General features: G+C 39.7%; 1 long non-coding RNA gene across 1 annotated transcript in view; it reads left to right on the top strand.

The window, feature by feature from the left end:
* Positions 1-19,393, top strand: part of LOC125462748 (uncharacterized) — an 82,343-nt gene extending 62,950 nt beyond the window's left edge. The window contains exon 3 of the long non-coding RNA XR_007249702.2: positions 19,267-19,393. This is a non-coding gene — a long non-coding RNA (uncharacterized LOC125462748). The remainder of the gene's footprint in view (positions 1-19,266) is intronic.
* The last annotated feature ends 1,171 nt before the right edge of the window (positions 19,394-20,564 follow it).

Here is a 20,564-nt window from a genome sequence, read left to right as displayed (position 1 = left end):
TAGAGTGAACATTTTGAGTCTGATATAACTTCTGTTCAGATCTAAGAACCTTTTGAGGCTCTTCTTCTGGTTCAGTCTTCTGAGTGTTGAAGAGTCATGTTGCGCTCATAATGTTAACTCTTTTTCTCTCCAAAAATGCTGCCCAATCTGCTGAGTTTTTCCAGAATTATCTTTTTTTTTCAGAGGCTTCTCCATCTGGCGTACCAACTGGAACTGTGTGGAATAAGCATGACTATCCCATTGGGTGCTAAAATGACACTTTACACATTAAGAATCTGTTGCCTGACTTATAAACTATTTAACCAAAATAGCAGCACATTCTTTAACCATGACAATATTGCAGCAGAATCTGATCTCATAACCACAAAGAGGCTACTGTCTATTGATGAGAAACGTGAATTAATAAATTGATTTTTTTTGGCTTGATCTGTCGTTGACCAATGTCCTCAGTAAGGCTTTGACCAGGCTAGTTAACTTTGTTTAAAAATATTTATGATGCAGTATTATCCTATGTTTTTGGACATGTTATGTCATGCCTCCAAGAGAGGTGATGCTTAAACACTGACCTTCTGGCCCAGAGTTAGGAATGTTACATCTACACCGTAACAGTCCTCTTAACACAGGGTTAAAGATATTTTTAATCAACCTGTCCAAGTAATTCTTTGGAACAGGTGAACCTGAATCCAGGCTTTAAGGTCCAGAGATAGGGACATTAACCTGCATCACAAGAGCCCATTAAAACATGGTTATGTCTGGACTCTAATGAGTCCATATGGCCAAATACCAGGTAGATTACTATTTTCCCAACTGAAACACTAACAAATTCATATTAAATATTTTTTGAACTGAGATTTTTGTTCTGAACAACCAAAGAAAGAATTCTGGAAAACATATGTACATATGGATTTACAGAGATAAACTGATTAATTTATGCAATCATTATTATTACAAGCTAATATTTGTAATAACTTAAAGCTTCTGAAATATTTAAACTGAGTTTCTTGAGTTCCTTTCAGGTTCAGCGACCCTTCCTCAGACTGATGGTGGCTTTTCCCAGCCACCATCAGTTCTGAGGAAGGGTCACCGGACTCGAAACGTTAACTCTGTTTTCTGCTCCACAGATGCTGCCAGACCTGCTGAGCTTTTCCAGCAATTTTGTTTTTGTTCCAGATTTACAGCATCCACAGTTCTTTTGGTTTTTCTTGAGTTCCTTGTTCGTTGAAGAACAACGGCATAGAAACAATGCTTATAATCCCATAGTTTTCCCTCCTCTGTAATTAAGGATGCCCTCAAGTGCATCTCCCCCATTTCCCACACTTCTGCCCTCAAACCCCCTTCCCCCACAACAATAAGGATAGAGTCCCTTGGACTTCACATAAAATCCCATCACCCTCCGAATCCCATGCCTCATCCTCCAACATTTCCACCACCTACACTCAGACCCCACAATAGTGAGATATTTCCCTCCCCACTACTGTTGCTTTCCACAGGAACTATTCCTCAGTGACTTCCTCATCAGCTCCACACTCCCCACCAACCTCTCCACCACACCTGGTACCTTTCCCTGCAACCACAAGAGGTACAACACCTGCCTCTATATCTCCACTCTCACCTCCTTCCAGACCTGGCAGAGATTCACCTGCACCTCATCCAATCTGATTTATTGCATTCATTGCTCCTGATGTGGTCTCCTCTATACCAGGGAGACCAAATGCAGAGTTGGGGACCAGTTCATGGAGCATCTGTGCTCTGCATACACCAACCAGCTCAACCTTCCAGTTGCCATTCATTTTAACTTCCCCTCCCACTCCCCTGGCAACATGTCCATTCTTGGCCGCCTCCTCTGTCAGAGTGATACCAAATGTAAACAGGAGGAACAACTCTTCTGATGCTGTCTGACCTGCTGTGTTTTTCCAGCTCCATGTTTATTGGCCCTGAATTCCAGCATCCACAGTCCCTACAGTCTCCTAGCACATAATCCCTACAATAAAACAAAACAATTCTGTTTTAATAGGTCATTTAATATGATTAGTAAACAGCAAATTGAATTCATACTTTCCTTCAACACAAACAGCTTGTAGAAGAAATGGGGTGAATGTCAATCCTTTGTTGGGAGCATTTGAACAGGTGAATACAAATCCATTTAGAGCTCTAAGATAGTTTTTAAATCTAGGAAGGGAAATCTAGAAGAGCAGAGGCAAAGCTTTGTCACAGAAGAAGAGGACATGCCAAGAAGGCATGATGCAGTGCACTAGATATCCATGAATAAAAACTTAAAGCTGGAGCAGGTTACAATTGTGGTTGACGGTACAGTGGAATTTATGGATGAATCTTACACTAAATTTTGGAAAATGGGGAGCCAATGTCAATAACTAATAGAGAGGTGATGGATGAACAGGATGAAGGTAGTGGAAATATACATAAACAAAATATCATTGAAGTTAGAAGTTGGCCACACAATGGCATAGATAAGAGTTGAAATGCATTGTAGTTTTACTGACAATAGTATGAGCAGTGTTGTGAAAATATGTAGAATGATATGCTTAGTTTAGTGGGAAATAGAATGGTTCAGTTGTGGAAAGTAGTCAAGGAGGTGCACGGAATCAAAGGTCCAGTCTTCCTGATGTTCAGTTGGAAAATTATGTTTCATCCATGATTTGATGTTCGATAAGTCCGTTGATAGAATGGGGTTGATTACAAAAAGTGGTGAAGTAGGATCACCTGCGTTAGCAAATTTGGAAGTTAGGCCCATGTTTTGAATGTTGTCACCAAAGGGCACCCTGTAAATAAGAAAGAATTATGGAAGTGATGCATGAATTGCTGATGTTTGGAATGGTGAGCCCATAGCCGGGAGATATTAATATTTTCAATGAACTTGGAGAAAATGGAAGGGTTAAAGATTGCACAAGTTCAGGGTTAGCATTTTTTTTGGGGAGAAAGGAGGAAGAAACAGACAGAAAATGGTTGTTTTGAAAGTGATGAAAGCCCCTAAACCAAAATGTCAACTTTCCTGTTCCATTGATGCTGTCTGACCTGCTGTGTTCCTTCAGCTCCACACTTTATTGACTCTGACTTCCAGCATCTGCACTTTTTGTTATCTCTGAGCTGCAAAGCAACAGGGATCAGGAGAAGGATTACAATGGAATTTTGGAGGTGGACAATTTGGATAATAATGACTGTAAACATCTAAGATAATGATTTTAGTGTTTGGAAAATATATCTTATCTATATGTGTATTACTTATTCTTAACTTTAGCAATGAACAGGTCTGAAAAAACATATTCAAAAGGAGTTGTAAATTGGTGTTGCTCTCCAAGTTAATTATGTAGTAACCACAAGATTTAGCTGTGATGAGAAAAGTGTGGTTGTTCTTCACAGGGTTTGACTCAATTTAGTGTAAACCAACTCTGTAGCTCTTGGGCTTAGTGTATAAATGTGGAGGCTGTAACTAATGAGAACTTGGAGTGAGAGATGGTGAATGACTTGTTGAATATGAAGGTTTGAATGAGAGACTGTTTTCAGAAAGTCCTTTTTGAAAAAACTGTCAGGAGAATTATAAAGGAACTAAAGGAAGGTGGGGATGACCATTTGACTGAAACATCAAGGAGTTCTGAAAAGACTTATATCAGTGACAAGAAGTGAGAGAAAAAAAAAATTGCACAGATTGGAGTCATACTTAGCACAGAGGAAGATGGTTGTGGTTGTTGATAGCAAATCATCTTAGATCTAAGACATCAAGGCAAGAGCTCTTCCTGGGTTGTGTCACAGGCCTAATCATTATCAGAAACCTTCCCTCCATCATGGGAGAATTACAGTGATAAAGGAAGAGCTCTTTACAGTACTTGTGTCACACAGATTTGCTGCAAAAATATCAGATAGTTGACCCTAGATTAAAATTAATGCATCTCGTTCACATTTGATAGAATTTTACAGCTTGATCTTCTACTGATGCAGTTATTTTCATACAAGAATATATGATCTACTTACTTTCACTATTTTATTATGTTACAAAATAATTTATAAAATTCAACATCACCTTTGCATTTTTCTGATTCACTGTTTCTCTTCAATTTTGGTTTCTCCTATCACTTTTCACTCCTCAATCATTTTTTAAAATCTCTTTTCTATCTCTTTATGTTCGCCTCTCTCAAAATCATAGGGAAGAAACATCATTCCTAGATTTTTTTGAAGCTTGAATACAATGCTTTGAAAGAAACTGAGAGCCACAAATTTTGTCAAATCTTTTTAATGATTCTGCCTGAGCAAAGCTCTATTTTATGTACTGTCACCAAATTAACAGCATAATTTTTCCCCTCACCCACATTCCAAATATTACTTTTATACCTCGTTACCATATTACTTTGCACACATACATATATACGTAAAAACATACATTCAAATTAGAAATTCAAACTTTCAATTTTGTCTGGAATATTAACAAATTCACTTTGACTTTATCTTTACCAACAGTAAACTGCGTGCACATTTTTTTTAATCTTTCACAGGATGTGGACATTAGCAGGCTAGGACAGCATTCATTGCCCATCCCTAATTTCCCAGACAGCATTTGAGAATCAACAACGTTGCTGTGGGTTTGGAGTTACATGTAGGCCAGACCAAGTAAGGATGGTAGTTTCCTTCCCTAAAGGACATTAGTTAGCCTTAGTGAACATTTGGTTTTTATGTCTTGTTGTTTAAGCTTGGCAGTTTTGCATGTATAGTCTTCTGTTTAAGGAGGTTTGACAATTTGAGAATATACATATGGGAGGTGATGGTCAAGTGGTATAATCACTGACCTGTTAATCCAGAGACCCAGTCAACATCCTGGGGACTTGGGGTCAAATCTCCATCATGGCCGATGGTGGAATTTGAATGCAATAAATGTCTGGAATTAAGAGTCTAATGATGACCTTGAATCCAGTTCTGAGGGTCACTGGACCTGAAATGTTAACTGTTTTTGCCTTCACAGATGCTGCCAGACCTGCTGAGCTTTTCCAGCAACCTTGTTTTTGTTCCTGATTTACAGCATCTGCAGTTCCTTCATTTTTTATTATGAATCCATTGTCGACTGTCAGAAAAACCCATGTGGTTCACTAATGTTCTTTAGGGAAGGAAACTGCCATCCTTACCTGGTTTGGCCTACATGTGATTCCAGGCCCACAGCAGTGTGTTTGATTCTTAACTGCCCTCTGGGCAATAAATGCTGCCTAGCCAGCGACGCCCTCCTCCCATGAATGAAAAAAGAAAAAAAAACTAAAGAGGGCAAAAAACTATCTTGTGAAATATATGTTCAACTAAATGTGATTCTGTAACATTGTCTACAGAATCTTTACAAATATTTTTGTTGATTTTAGTTGTCCCATTTTAAATAAAAATAAACTTTAGAGTATTGACGTCATTTATTCTTGTTAGTTTACATGCAGGGTATTCAGTTTTTTTTATTCATTCATGGGATTAGGGTATTGCTAGCTAGGCTTGTATTCATTGCTTATTTCTAATTGCCCACAGGGTAGTTAAGAATCAACCATATTACTGGGGGCTAGAGTCACATGTAGTCCAGACCTCGTAAGGATGGCAGTTTATTTCCCTAAAGGAGATTTATGAACTGGATGGGTTTTGAACTCAGGTCTCTGGAGCATTACCTGGATCAGCAGTCCAGCAGTAATACCACTAGCCCACTGCTTCTCCTAGCTATTTGTATCAGCACCTAGCAAATTGAATATGTTGCCTTTTTATGTTTCTTTATTTTGAGCATATATTTAATTTAGATCAAAGTTTCATCAATGATGGATAAATCTGTTTTGGGTTGAAGGTTTTATATGAATAGAATTATCCAACATTAGTTAATCAGTATTGGATGTGGTCCTCAAGTAAGTTTTGTAGGAGTCAAGACAGGAAAGCCTTTGAGTCAATGAGGATTCAGGAAATTGGACACAAGAGAGTTTGGAACCTGAGAAGGCTAGGGGAATAGAGCCAAATTGTTCTTGAATCTTGACCATTTTCTACTCTTGCATTTTGAGAATTCTGCACCATTGGGCATCCAATCATGCCCTCAGCTTGCTACTGTATTTACAGTACTGTCTTGATACTCTGAGATTGTATTCTAACTCATGGAATCCTTAATGAAAATGAGTTGCCATAAACAAACTAAAATTTTAAAGTAATTGTTTATTTAGCTAATGTAGACAAACAAATACATATTGAAGCACACAATTTTTCTCAGCAGAGGATGGTTTTCAAAAACAGTATTTTATGCCTTTGTCAATCAAAAGAAATCCAATTCTTCATTTTCATCTTCCAGCCAGTTTACATCAAAGATTAGGAGAAGGAAATGAAATAAGGTGACTTTTCCATTAAAGAAACACAGAACATATTCTTGTTCGAATTATTTTATTTTGATCTCTAAATGTCAATGAAATAACCCAAAGTTGTTACTAATGACTAACAGCATATAGTTTAAATTGGAAAAAGAAAGGTATTGTATTAAATGTTAAATGTGCTTGAAAGAAATCTCCATGTTGTTTTGAAGTCTTCTAGAGAAAATAAAAGATCTTTGTCTGTCTCATTCTCAACATTTCAAAGTTTGGCTTAAATTCAGAAATTTATTGGCATGTGCTGAAAATTTTCTATAAAATGCACATGCACAGGCACATTAGGGAAACCTTCAGTTCCTCCCTGGGAACAAACAAAAGACAGGTTATGGTCAAAATAAAACTTAAGGATGCCTTTAAAAAAGATCAGTCAATTCAATAAGTAAATCTAATTTTATGACAGTGAAATATTTAACATTTTTGTCCAAAATCATATTTTAGGCATCAGATGGTTCAGTAACAGAGAAATTGGTGTAATTTTTTCAGCATTTTGAATGTGAAACATACACCACATCTATTAATCCAGGAGTCTTTCTCAACATGAATAACAGCTCTTTTGTGTCTTTAACTGATGCAAACATCCAAACCAATGACCAGTACTCTCTGAAATTGTAGCTTTGTTTCACTATGTGCTTCACCACCTACCTAATGGACATTGTTAGAACATATTTTCTTATTTCACCATTGATCAAACATTCTGTGTACCTTTGCAGTTATATCCTACCTGAGTTTGATAAGTCAAAGGGCAAAAATACTGATCATAAAGTCTTCCCATTCTGTAGTCCACATAATTCCGGATATTTGAAACCACCATCTGCAAGTTCCCATCCAAGCCACTCATGATTATGACTTGGAAATATATCCTTCACTGTCACAGGGTCAAAATCGTGAAATTTCTTTCCTAGTAGCATGTGGGTCCATCTACAGCACATGTATTGCAGCAAATCAAGAGGCAGCTCACCACCACCTTCTCAAAGGTGCCTAGGGATGGGCAATTAATGTTGTCGTAGGGAGTGACACTAGCATTCCGCGAATAAATAATGCAGTGAATGACATTCAAGGGCTAATGTGAAAAGAAATTACTCTATTTATTCATGGGATGTAGGTGTTATTGACTGGGCCAGCATTTATTACCCATCCATAATTGCCCAGAAGACATTTCAGAATCAACCACATTGCAGTTTTCTGGCATGGTAAGGATGGCTATTTCCTTCCCCAGTGTATATTAATGAACCAGACAGGATTTTCCCGAGACAATTGATAATGACTTCATGATCATCATTAGACTCCAAATTCCAGATATTTATTGAAAATCAAATTCCACAATCTGCTATGCCTGGATTCAAAACCAGGTCCCCATAGCATTAGTGGGGTCTCTGAATTAATAGCCTAATGATAATAGCACTAGGCCATTGCCTGTGCTGAGGATTTGATTAATCAATCAGCTGAGGCTTGTTATGGCACACCTCCAGCACAGCAAGGTCTTCAACCTCAAAACTTCTGGACCAGAGTTTGAGACACTGCTACACCTTAAGGCCTTATCAGAGGAGTAATTCAAAATAAAAGACACTACAGTACGTCAGTTTTGATGCACGTCCTTGGCAGGTATGACTTGAACACAGACCTTCTGATCAAGAAGGGACACTACCATTGTGCTGCTCTCCACGACCTCTGCTGGAGAGGGAAAACAGTGTCCAATGATATGCTGGAGCTTCCATAACAATAGATTCTATAGGGGCTGGAATGGATCGTTAATACCAGCAATGGTATTATAAATTGACATGTTTCTTTTTACAATTTTCTTTCAATTACTGTCATATCAAGCTACCACTTGAAAAAAAATCAGCAACTTTTAAGTTTCTATGACACAAATAGAAATTGCTGGAAAAGCTGAACAGGTCTGGCAGCATCTGTGGAGAGAATCAGAGTTAACATTTCAGGTTGAGTTACCCTTCTCAGAAGTGATGGTAGCTATTTCTACTTGTGTCTCTGATTTACAGCATCCACAGTTTTTTCAGTGTTTTTATGTTTCTATATATGGTTATTAGTCTTTGTCAATTGTCAAGTCAACCAGATAATAGGATATAAGTTTTATTTCTCTTGCTCTTACTGACACTGCTGGTGGTAATGTTAGAATATTTGCATTTGTAATAATTTTCTTTGTGAAAGAAATTAAACCTGAATAACAACTGGCTTCTAGTAATCTCCACCAACTCTGTCATAGGTTTGACAATGCAATCTGCTGAACTTTCTGGTTTTTGTCATCAGCTACAACACAGACTGCCTGCCTGAACTTCAAAAAATTGTCAATAGCTGCAACAAGAGAAACCTACGTTTCAATGACAAATTCATGTACAATGAAACCAACATTTTAATATGTGTTACTAATGCTTCTATCAACAATGTTTGAATATCAAGAAATACTCAGCCTCTATTTTGCCTTTACACATTTATTGCTTAAAATATTGTTAAGCATATAATGAGATACTATTAAAGTTAACCAGGAATGTGGCATTTTTTCTTTTAAATTGGAAAATTAATTCAAATGTAGTAGTGGAGCATAAAAGAGAAGGAGCAAGAGAAATAAAACTTGTATCCTATTATCTGGTTGACTTGACAATTGACAAATGTTAGCGAGCAACCTGGATTGCATGAACTGAACCTATTAGCAGATTATACACCTCACCTTTATAGTAGCAAAATGCTTCAACCAGAAAGTTTATTGATGGCTAGCTTCATATAAACTGACTTTTTCCCAGCCACTGTCAGTTCTGAGGAAGAGGAAGGGTCACAGGACCTGAAATGTTAACTCTGATTTTTTCCAGCAAGTTCTGTTATTTTGGAAAATGCCTAATTTCCTTATACCTTTCACTAAATCTGGAGCCCAATGAACCATCTACATTTTCCATTGCTTTTGATGTGATCTTTTGTCAATAAGAATAAACTTTTGGTTATTTTGATGACCAGTTCCTTCCAGTCCAACAAGAACAAAAATACCTTAACTGATGCTTGCTTTGTCATATCCGTCATAAATTATTATGTTCAGATGGAACTCTTAAGTGCTTTATACCTGATTTCAGTTGGTCAATATAAATGCCAAAAAGTTCATTTTGAAATGCATAAAAATGGTACTAAGTAAAAGTAAACTAAAAAAACAGAAAAGCCTATTCCTCTTTGTAATCAAAATATGGTTTAAAAAGCTTCATGAGACGGCAGATTACACAAGTAAACGCTTGTCCTCAATTACTTAACATTTTACCTTTTAAGTTTAACATTCTTTTATTATGATCACTAGAGAAATAATAAGTTTGAAACAGATATAGTAAATTTCCAGTGAATAACGCAATGTATCATATGAGAAGACATCACATTTTAAGACTTTTACTGTAAAGACAAATTAAAATCAACATCAACTGAATGTTAGATAACAAAGTGTGGAGCTGGATGAACACAGCAGGTCAAACAGCATCTTCGGAGCACAGAGTGAGTGAGTGTAGGTGGGGAGGTAGGGAGGGGATAGGTCAGTCCGGGGAGGATGGACAGGTCAAGGGGGCAGGATGAGGTGGGAGGAGGGAATGGGTGAGAGGAAGAACAGGTTAGGAAGGCGGGGACGAGCTGGGCTGGTTTTGGGATGCGGTGGGGGGGGTGGTGCGGGGAGGGGAGATTTTGAAGCTTGTGAAATCCACATTGATATGATTAGGCTGCAGGATTCCCAAATGAAATATGAGTTGCTGTTCCTGCAACCTTCGGGGCACTGCAGGAGGCCAAGGATGGACATGTCATCTAAGAAATGCGAGGGGGAGTTGAAGTGGTTCGCGACTTGGAGGTGCAGTTGTTTATTGCCCAGCTCGTTCCCGCCTCCCTAAACTGTTCTTCTTCCCACCTATCCCCTCCTCCCACCTCAAGCTGCACCTCCATTTCCTACCTACTAATCTCATCCTGCCCCCTTGACCTGTCCATCCTCCCTGGACTGACCTATCCCCTCCCTACCTCCCCACCTATACTCACCTCTACATGCTCCATCCCTGCCCCTTAAACTTATCTGTCTCCTCTTCACCTATCTTCTCCTCTATCCATCTTCGAGCTGCCTCCTCCTCTCTCCCTATTTATTTCAGAATTCTCTCCCCATCCCCCTGTTCTGATGAAGGGTCTAGGCCGAAACGTCAGCTTTTGTGCTCCTAAGATGCTGCTTGGCCTGCTATGTTCATCCAGCGTCACACTTTGTTATCTCAGATTCTCCAGCATCTGCAGTTCCCATTATCTCTGATACAATCAACTGAATGTTACTTGGTTGGTAATTAATGCAATAATGTACAGATTTTATAATAAACTTATAAAGAACTTAATACCAACAAAATCTTCAATTACACATACATTATGTCTCAGAAGTATGATCTTGTTTTTAACATCTCAAGCTCTTCCTGGCTTAACAGGGTCTCTAATTTATGTTCCATCATGTTGAATCTTCCAGTATCATTTTAAACAAAGCTCCCTTCATCCAACCCTCTGTAGCATGATATCCTCTTCTGATTCTGTAGTAAACAACTTTTTACAATGTTTATTTGCTTTAACTTGGGATCTTTCCACACTAGCTTTCTGATAGGTGTTTAACACAAAGTGAATCATTTTTTCCCAGTTTGGCATAGCAGAACATGCTGTAAATCATAATCTGGGTGAAATCTCTCAATTTAGCAGTGTCTAGATAGCAATATGATCGGTTGCTTTTTCCTTTGTGTCAAGGCACCAGAGAAGAGGCCAATCATTTGCAACTGAAATGTGGACATTTCATTGCTGACCACAGTTAAGGGTGGGAAGACAGATTTTTGGTCTTGCGTAGAATCAAGGGCTATAGAGCAGTGAGAACATGGAGTCAAAGCCATCAGGCCAGCAATGATCATATTGAATGTTGGAGTAGCCTCTACTTCTCCAATTTCCTGTGTTATTTGACCCTGCCTTGGAAGAAGTTTCAATTTGAATTTCCTTCTCCTTCACAATTAGCACACCTCACAATTGTCTTGACTCTGGACAGATCATGTAGAAGTTCCCACCGCAATCTCTAAATTACTCTATTTTACCTTGAATTAATGAAGACAGGTTAAAACCTGAACTGTGAGGCTGGATGAACACAGCAGGCCAAGCAGCATCTAGGGAGCACAAAAGCTGATGTTTCGGGCCTAGACCCTTCATCAGAGTGGGGGATGGGGTGAGGGTTCTGGAATAAATAGGGAGAGAGGGGGAGGCGGACCGAAGATGGAGAAAAAGAAGATAGGTGGAGAGAGTATAGGTGGGGAGGTAGGGAGGGGATAGGTCAGTCCAGGGAAGACGGGCAGGTCAAGGAGGTGGGATGAGGTTAGTAGGTAGATGGGGGTGCGGCTTGGGGTGGGGGGAAGGGATGGGTGAGAGGAAGAACAGGTTAGGGAGGCAGAGACAGGTTGGACTGGTTTTGGGATGCAGTGGGTGGAGGGGAAGAGCTGGGCTGGTTGTGTGGTGCAGTGGGGGAGGGGATGAACTGTGCTGGTTTAGGGATGCAGTTGGGGAAGGGGAGATTTTGAAACTGGTGAAGTCCACATTGATACCATTAGGCTGCAGGGTTCCCAGGCGGAATATGAGTTGCTGTTCCTGCAACCTTCAGGTGGCATCATTGTGGCACTGCAGGAGGCCCATGATGGACATGTCATCTAAAGAATGGGAGGGGGAGTGGAAATGGTTTGCGACTGGGAGGTGCAGTTGTTTGTTGCGAACTGAGCGGAGGTGTTCAGCAAAGCGGTCTCCAGCCTCCGCTTGGTTTCCCCAATGAAGAGGAAGCCACACCGGGTACAGTGGATGCAGTATACCACATTGGCAGATGTGCAGGTGAACCTCTGCTTAATGTGGAATGTCATCTTGGGGCCTGGGATAGGGGTGAGGGAGGAGGTGTGGGGGCAAGTGTAGCATTTCCTGCGGTTGCAGGGGAAGGTGCCAGGTGTGGTGGGGTTGGAGGGCAGTGTGGAGCGAACAAGGGAGTCACGGAGAGAGTCGTCTCTTCGGAAAGCAGACAGGGGTGGGGATGGAAAAATGTCTTGGGTGGTGGGGTCGGATTGTAAATGGCGGAAATGTCAGAGGATGATGCGTTGTGTCCGGAGGTTGGTGGGGTGGTGTGTGAGAACGAGGGGGATCCTCTTAGGGCGGTTGTGGCAGGGGCGGGGTGTGAGGGATGTGTTGCGGGAAATGCAGGAGACGCGGTCAAGGGCGTTCTCGAACACTGTGGGGGGAAAGTTGCGGTCCTTGAAGAACTTGGACATCTGGGATGTGCTGCCTTGTTCGCTCCACACTGCCCTCCAACCCCACCACACCCGGCACCTTCCCCTGCAACCGCAGGAAATGCTACACTTGCCCCCACACCTCCTCCCTCACCCCCATCCCAGGCCCCAAGATGACATTCCACATTAAGCAGAGGTTCACCTGCATATCTGCCAATGTGGTATACTGCATCCACTGTACCCGGTGTGGCTTCCTCTACAATGGCGAAACCAAGCGGAGGCTTAGAGACCGCTTTGCAGAACACCTCCGCTCAGTTCGCAACAAACAACTGCACCTCCCAGTCGCAAACCATTTCCACTCCCCCTCCCATTCTTTAGATGACATGTCCATCATGGGCCTCCTGCAGTGCCACAATGATGCCACCCGAAGGTTGCAGGAACAGCAACTCATATTCCACCTGGGAACCCTGCAGCCTAATGGTATCAATGTGGACTTCACCAGTTTCAAAATCTCCCCTTCCCCAACTGCATCCCTAAACCAGCCCAGTTCGTCCCCTCCCCCCACTGCACCAAACAACCAGCCCAGCTCTTTCCCTCCACCCACTGCATCCCAAAACCAGTCCAACCTGTCTCTGCCTCCCTAACCTGTTCTTCCTCTCACCCATCCCTTCCCCCCACCCCAAGCCGCACCCCCATCTACCTACTAACCTCATTCCACCTCCTTGACCTGCCCGTCTTCCCTGGACTGACCTATCCCCTCCCTACCTCCCCACCTATACTCTCTCCACCTATCTTCTTTTTCTCCATCTTCGGTCCGCCTCCCCCTCTCTCCCTATTTATTCCAGAACCCTCACCCCATCCCCCTCTCTGATGAAGGGTCTAGGCCCGAAATGTCAGCTTTTGTGCTCCTGAGATGCTGCTGGGCCTGCTGTGTTCATCCAGCCTCACATTTTATTATCTTGGATTCTCCAGCATCTGCAGTTCCTATTATCTCTTTAAAACCTGAACTGTTTGTTTTAATACAGCACTCACAACTTAAGACTGTGTTTTGTTCTGTGATACTTTGTCCTTTAATATGTGATTTCTTGCTTCACTATTTTAATTTGTTCTTGTATATTTATGCATTGAACTGCCAAATAGAACATGTCACTATTTAAAGTAATTTATTGAATACTTATACACTGTGAGGGATGAATTTGACAAGGCTTGTTAGAAAGAAAGTGTTTGCAGAGTGCAAAGACAGTGTGATTGGAATCACAGGGCACTAAATAAATAACTTTACCAAAATTCAGATGTAATTTAAACCTGCACATTTTTAAAGTGGCAAACTGCTACTTAATTGAACAAGCAACAGGTTTATACTTCCTTCAATGTTTATTACAGATTAACAATTCTGTAGGGAATTTACTAAGTATAACAAAGAGGCAAAATAGTAGGAAATCATAAAAAAGGTATCAAAATGCACGTTTTGCATAAAATGCTTGTGTTTTCTCAATCCAGTGGAGATTAGTAAATTCTGTGTAAGGACGGTATCATGATGGCGATAAATAAAATAATCTATTGATTTTTGAATTCCATCAACTGAATTTAATTCCAGTAGCTTTAATGAATTGAAATAGTTTTGTTAAAAGGACAAAACATTTAAAATGGCTATAGCAACCACTTGATCCCATGTTAGCCAAACCTCATGAATCCAATATGGAATAAACAAAATTGTCTGAACTGAAATTAACATTTAATTAAAAGGACACAAACACATCCATACAGTCTGACCTGTGAAAACCCTCATTTCCATTCTGATTTGCACCTGTATGACAAGTTTAAAATATTGGAGATGAAACGTCAATGCAATTGTCAAGATTGGAAACAATGCCCTCAGACATGGAAACCAGCTTCTATTTATACCAAACAAGTGCATTCACCCAGAAAAGCTGTGAGAACACTAGTATTTGTGCTCCTAAGATGCTGCTTGACCTGCTGTGTTCATCCAGCGTCACACTTTGTTATCTTGGATTCTCCAGCATCTGCAGTTCCCATTATCTCTGAGTTTAAACTTCAGGGGGACATACACCATAGAACCACAGTAAAGTTATAGCACAAATAAAAGCCTTACAAACTATTGTATCTATGCCATTTGAGTAAATTAGCTACCCTTTTGCATTACATTTTCTAGGACCTGATCTGTAACCTTCTTTAAAGGCAACTCACCACCACCTTCTCAAAGGCCACTATGGATGGGCTATAAATGCTGGCCCAATCAGCAAATGTTCACATTGCATGAATGAATAAAAAGAAAAACAGTGTTTCCACCTCACCTACAAACAAGGTAGCAAATTCTGGATGTCCAATATCCTGTTGGTGAAAAGATTTTTTTTTCCCTCATTTCCACTTTAACCCTTCTAGCAGTTGCCTTAAATCTGTATCCTCCACTGGGAGAAACAGGTCTCCCTTGTCCATTCTGTCCAAACCCCTCATTATTTTATACACCTCCATTAAGTTACTGTCAGTCTCCTCTGTTCTGAGGAAGACAACTCCAGCTTCTCAATGTTTATTCTTAACTGTAATTTTCAAGGTTTTGCAACATTCTTGTAAGTCTTCTCTGTACTCTCAAGCAACGTGTCCTTCCTGTAATGTGATCAATAGAACTGTGCATAAAACAATGGGTGTGACTTAACCAGGGTCTTATATAGTTCCAATGTTAGATCCCTGTTCTTGCCTAATGAAGGAAAGCAATGCCGTCCTTACTACTTTATGGGACCAGTGGACATTCACTGTAAAGTCTCTCATGTCATTTGTCCCTATCAAACAAATCAACCCCCCTTAATTGTGTGTTTCATTTCCATAAATTGAATTCTATTTGCCATTTTTCCACCCACTCAACCAAACTATTAATATCTTACTGTCATTGACAGCCTCTTTATTATCAGCTGCCATTTTTGTGTCATCTGAAAACTTCTCAATCATGCTTTCTACATTTAAGTAGAAATCGTTAATATTTATGTTAATTGCAAGGGACCTAGCACTGCATCCTGTAGAACACCAGTGGAAACACTTTCCAATCACAAAACATTCTGCTGATGCTGGGACTATTCTCACTGGAGCATAGAACATAGAACATTACAGCACAGTACAGGCCCTTCGGCCCACTATGTTCTGCCGACCTGTCAGACCGATCTCAAGCCCATCTAACCTACACTATTCCATCTACGTCCATATGCTTATTCAATGACGACTTAAATGTACCCAAAGTTGGCGAATCTACTACCGTTGCAGGCAAAGCGTTCCATTCCCTTACTACTCTCTGAGTAAAGAAACTACCTCTGACATCTGTCCTATATCTTTCACCCCTCAATTTAAAGCTATGCCCCCTCGTGCTCGCTGTCACCATCTTAGGAAAAAGGCTCTCTCTATCCATCCTATCTAACCCTCTGATTATTTTATATGTCCCAATTAAGTCACCTCTCAACCTTCTTCTCTCTAATGAAAACAGCCTCAAGTCCCTCAGTCTTTCCTCGTAAGACCTTCCCTCCATACCAGGCAACATCCTAGTAAATCTCCTCTGCACCCTTTCCAAAGCTTCCACGTCCTTCTTATAATGCGATGACCAGAACGGTACACAACACTCCAAGTGCGGCCGCACCAGAGTTTTGTACAGCTGCAGCATAACCTCTTGGTTCCAGAATTCGATCCCTCTATTAATAAAAGCTAAAACACCGTATGCCTTCTTAACAGCCCTGTCAACCTGGGTGGCAACTTTCAAGGATCTGCGTACATGGACACCGAGATCTCTCAGCTCATCTACACTACCAAGAATCTTACCATTAGCCCTGTACTTTGCCTTCTGGTTACTCCTACTCCTACTCCTACTCCTACTACTAGGTTGAGATGTGACCCGATAGAAGCTTTTAAAATAATGAGAGCAATGGTTAGAGGTAATGGTAGTTGTCTTTTCCCTATGATAGAGGATTTCTAGACTAGGAGGCATATTCTTAAAGGTGAAAGAACAGGGATTTTAAAAAGACATGAGAGGCTTTTTTTTTTACATAGAGTGTGCCTCACATGTGGAATGAACTTACTGAGGAAGTGGTGGATGTGGATACAATTACAGTATTTAAAAGATATTGAGATAGGTACATGAATAGGAAAGCTTTGGAACAATACAAGCCAGGAGCAGGCAGGTGGGACTAGTTTAGTTTGGAATTATGTTCAGTATGGACTGGTTGAACCGAAGGGTTGATCTCTAGGCTGTATGACTTTGTGACCAGTGTTTCCTGTCACTGTGCCAAGTTTGAATCTAACTCACCGCAGTCCTCTGTCTCCCACGAAGTTTAATTTATCTTAACTGTCTGCCACGGCTGACAAGCTCGTGGAATGCATAGCCACCAGGCACATGAACTTTAATGGAGAGAAGAAAGAATTTACAGATTTTGCTGGGAAGCAATATAAAATTTATCATCAGGATAATGTGCCTTGGTGCCACATCCAAATCACATAATAAACCTGGGCAGATTTTACTATTCATCTGCATCTCACAGGGCTGTATATAATCAGGACTTGATGCAGGTGCTCAATGTCAGAAGGGTTAGTTTTTGTTGTATTTTTGAGTGTGAATATGTGGAAGGAAATACATGCAATGGTTAGACAAACTTATGTAAATAGAAAAATCCTTCACTTATTGACCACTTTAGTTTTGATAAATGCAAGTTTGCTGAACAGACTTCTTCACAGATGGAAATTTGTACAATGCTGCATCTTAAAATCTAACATAAAACATTATTGTTATAGTTTTCATGGTAAAAATGTAATTCTGATTATTTTCAATGTGTCAGGGAAGCAATAGATCTTATATAAAATTACAGCATAAAACAATACATATCATTATTTGGATAAGCATATGGATGTACATGGAATAGTGTAGGTGAGATGGGCTTCAGATCGGTATGACAGGTCAGCACAACATCGAGGGCCGAAGGGCCTGTACTGTGCTGTAATGTTCTATGTTCTATATTATGATAATCAAACTCTGGTTAATTTTCCGTTTGAACTGAGCCAAAATTTCATTGTTTTTACACAGTGGCTTTGTTGAAAGACTGAAATGTTTTGTACAATTAACGTAAAGGGAAAAAAGTCTGTGGAATTTCTACTAATCTCAGATCTTTAGCAATTAATCATCTTGTTTCTCAATTTCACAAACTTTTATGGACCTTATTACTGTTACTAAAAAGGAACAAAAGGAAATAAAAGTAAGCCATAACATAGTTGCCACACTCCTGCATTTACACTTCAACTGATATGCACTCCTTTTCAGGAAAACTTGCACCGCCTGGGTGTCTGTGAAAAATTCTAGTTTTTCTGGAATTCTTCTGGTTAAATTGGCTCTTTTTAAAAGATAAATTCATTTGGTTTGGGAGAAAGATATCCACACATGAGGGGTTCTTTTTAAAAATAACCTTATCATCAACCAAAGAGGGATACGTAAAGAAAGAAAGGCAGCTAGTTCATCCTTCCTCACCCAGGAACATAATGATTTGAGTATTTGGGGTATCCTGTCTGGAACCACAACAAACTAGGGAATCTTACCGAGTGGTTATTTGCAATATCAGTTTGATTTGGAATTAAAGTTTAGCATATCTTTGTTATTGCCCTAACAATTTTAGAATTAAAGCTTAGTTTTTTTTACTGTGTAGAAATATTAAGAAACAATTACAAAAATGAAAAAAAATACAGTGAAGAATATTATATATTTCTTACTATTATTTTTGGATGCATTTTTGAATGATTCTGAGTAGATAGTTTTTTTTCTTTTGCAGCTGAGAATATCAGGGCATTTATATTCCCTAGATAGCATTCACCTTCCATTTCTGGAAAGTGTCAGCTGTGGCTCAGCTGGTCGAAGTCTCACTTGTGAGTCAAAAGGTTTGTCCTCAAGTTCAACTTGAAAGGCAAGAGCACATATATAGGCTGCCTCTCCAGTGCGCTGCTGGGAGAGTGCTGTATTGCAATATTCAGAGAAGAGCACAGAGATTCTTTCTGTTCTCCTGGACAACCTTTATTCCTCAACCAACATTTGGTAGTTATTATTTTATTCTTTATCAAGCTATGCTTTGTGCAAACTGATGGCTTTTTCTCCCACAATACAACAATAATTATATTGAAGGAGTATTCCATCAGCTGTAAAGCATTTTGAATGTCCTGAGGTTGTCAAGAAAGTATATTGTCACTTCTCTTGCCTAGCTATTTTGCTGAGAATCTTATTCAGAAATATTTATGGACAATGCCATTCACCATGCAACTGGCAGGTAATTTTGTAAAGGACTTTATCACTGAATAATATTATGTCCTTAATTATCGTTCTTGAGAAACAAATACTGCATCCATCTATTTAGGCCACCTAAGCTGTCTAATATTTGTTGCTATGCCAATGTCAGTTAAGGTTTGAATCCATGGTAGTGAACATGCTCCTTGATTTCTTATGGTTATTATCCTAGTTATAGTCATGTTATACAAGATCCAACAGTTGTAAGAAATTTAAAGTGACGCTGTATTTGATTTCTGCTTCATTTTGTGTATATCGCTTTGTGTACTTAATTTTTTTTGAAGTCCATTGATGAGGTTCACCTTCTAGCTCACTCCATCTACTATTTTATTGGCTTCAGGTGAACTACAATGATGTATCTGCGACTGAGTGGCATGGACAACATGTTCCATTGAAGGGTCACAAATGAAGAGCCAGTGATTCAAATTACAAACAATTCAGAACAGAAGACAATAACACTTATTTACACAGAGGTATGAGGTTGTACTTCTAAGGTTAGTAGTTGAATCATCCTTGTGCAGTCATGTACTTCATATTGTAAGTAGAACTGCACATAGTACTCCATCTGTGGCCCAATTAGTATTTTATACAGTTCCAACTTAGTCTCTCAGCTTTTGTATTCCACGCATTAGCTAATAAATATAAGTCTTGTATGTGCCTCAATGCCCACCATAGCCATGTTCTGGGATCCAACATGCACTACAAGCACCTCTGTTCCTCTCTCAATCTCAGAATCTTATCGCTTATTGTGTTTTCCCTTGTCTCATTAGCCTTCCACAAAAGCATTATTACCTCATACTTCTCTTGATTCAAATTTACCAGCAACTAACTTGCCCATCTGACTAATCTATTTGTAGTTTTCCTCAGTCTTTAGCTTTAAGAGTCAGAGTCATTCATAGCAAAAGAGGAGACAATTCAACCCATCAAGTCCTTGCTGGCTCTCTCTGCTCAATCTTTGTGGTTATTTTTAATCCACCTTTTTGGATATATTATGTACATCTCCAGGTTAGTTAGGATATGAACTTAGACCTCCTGGCCTAAATGTAGGGACACTACCACTGTACCACAGAAGTTTATTTCTTTCAAGTGCCTATGCAAATTTATTTTAAAATATTTGTTTCTGCTTCCAAAATTGTTGTGGGCAATGAATTCAAGGTCATTAGCAGTTACTGTGTAAAATTGTTCCTCCTCTTGCTTCTCCTCGGCTTCTCTTGCCCAAAACCTTAAAATCGGTGTCTTCTCGTCCTTAGTATGGTCAACTAATTGAAACCATATTACCTAATGTACCTCATGCAAATTCGTCATAATCTTGTACACTTTCATTAAATCTCCCCAATTTCCTTTGCTTCTCAATTATAAGGCCTATTTTTTGTATTGCCTTCAAACATTGTCATCATATGCCTCCATTCAAAACTTTGATACATGTCACAAATAAAGGACTTTAGTTGTGATCTAAACAAAAATGCCTATTAAGCCTATAAGACATCAGAAATTGGAACAGGATAGGCCGTTTGGCTCCTCAAACCTATTCTGCCGTTCAATAGGATCATGAGTAATCTGGTATCCTCACGTCCATTTTCCTGCTCTTACCCCATAACTTTAGATTTCTGATCAGTAGGGGAATCAATCTATTGACAG

This window comes from Stegostoma tigrinum, chromosome 2, assembly GCF_030684315.1.
Source record: "Stegostoma tigrinum isolate sSteTig4 chromosome 2, sSteTig4.hap1, whole genome shotgun sequence".
In the NCBI taxonomy this organism is placed as follows: Eukaryota; Metazoa; Chordata; class Chondrichthyes; order Orectolobiformes; family Stegostomatidae; genus Stegostoma; species Stegostoma tigrinum.
Note: the sequence above shows the minus strand (reverse complement) of the source record. Positions and strands in the feature narration are given on the sequence as shown.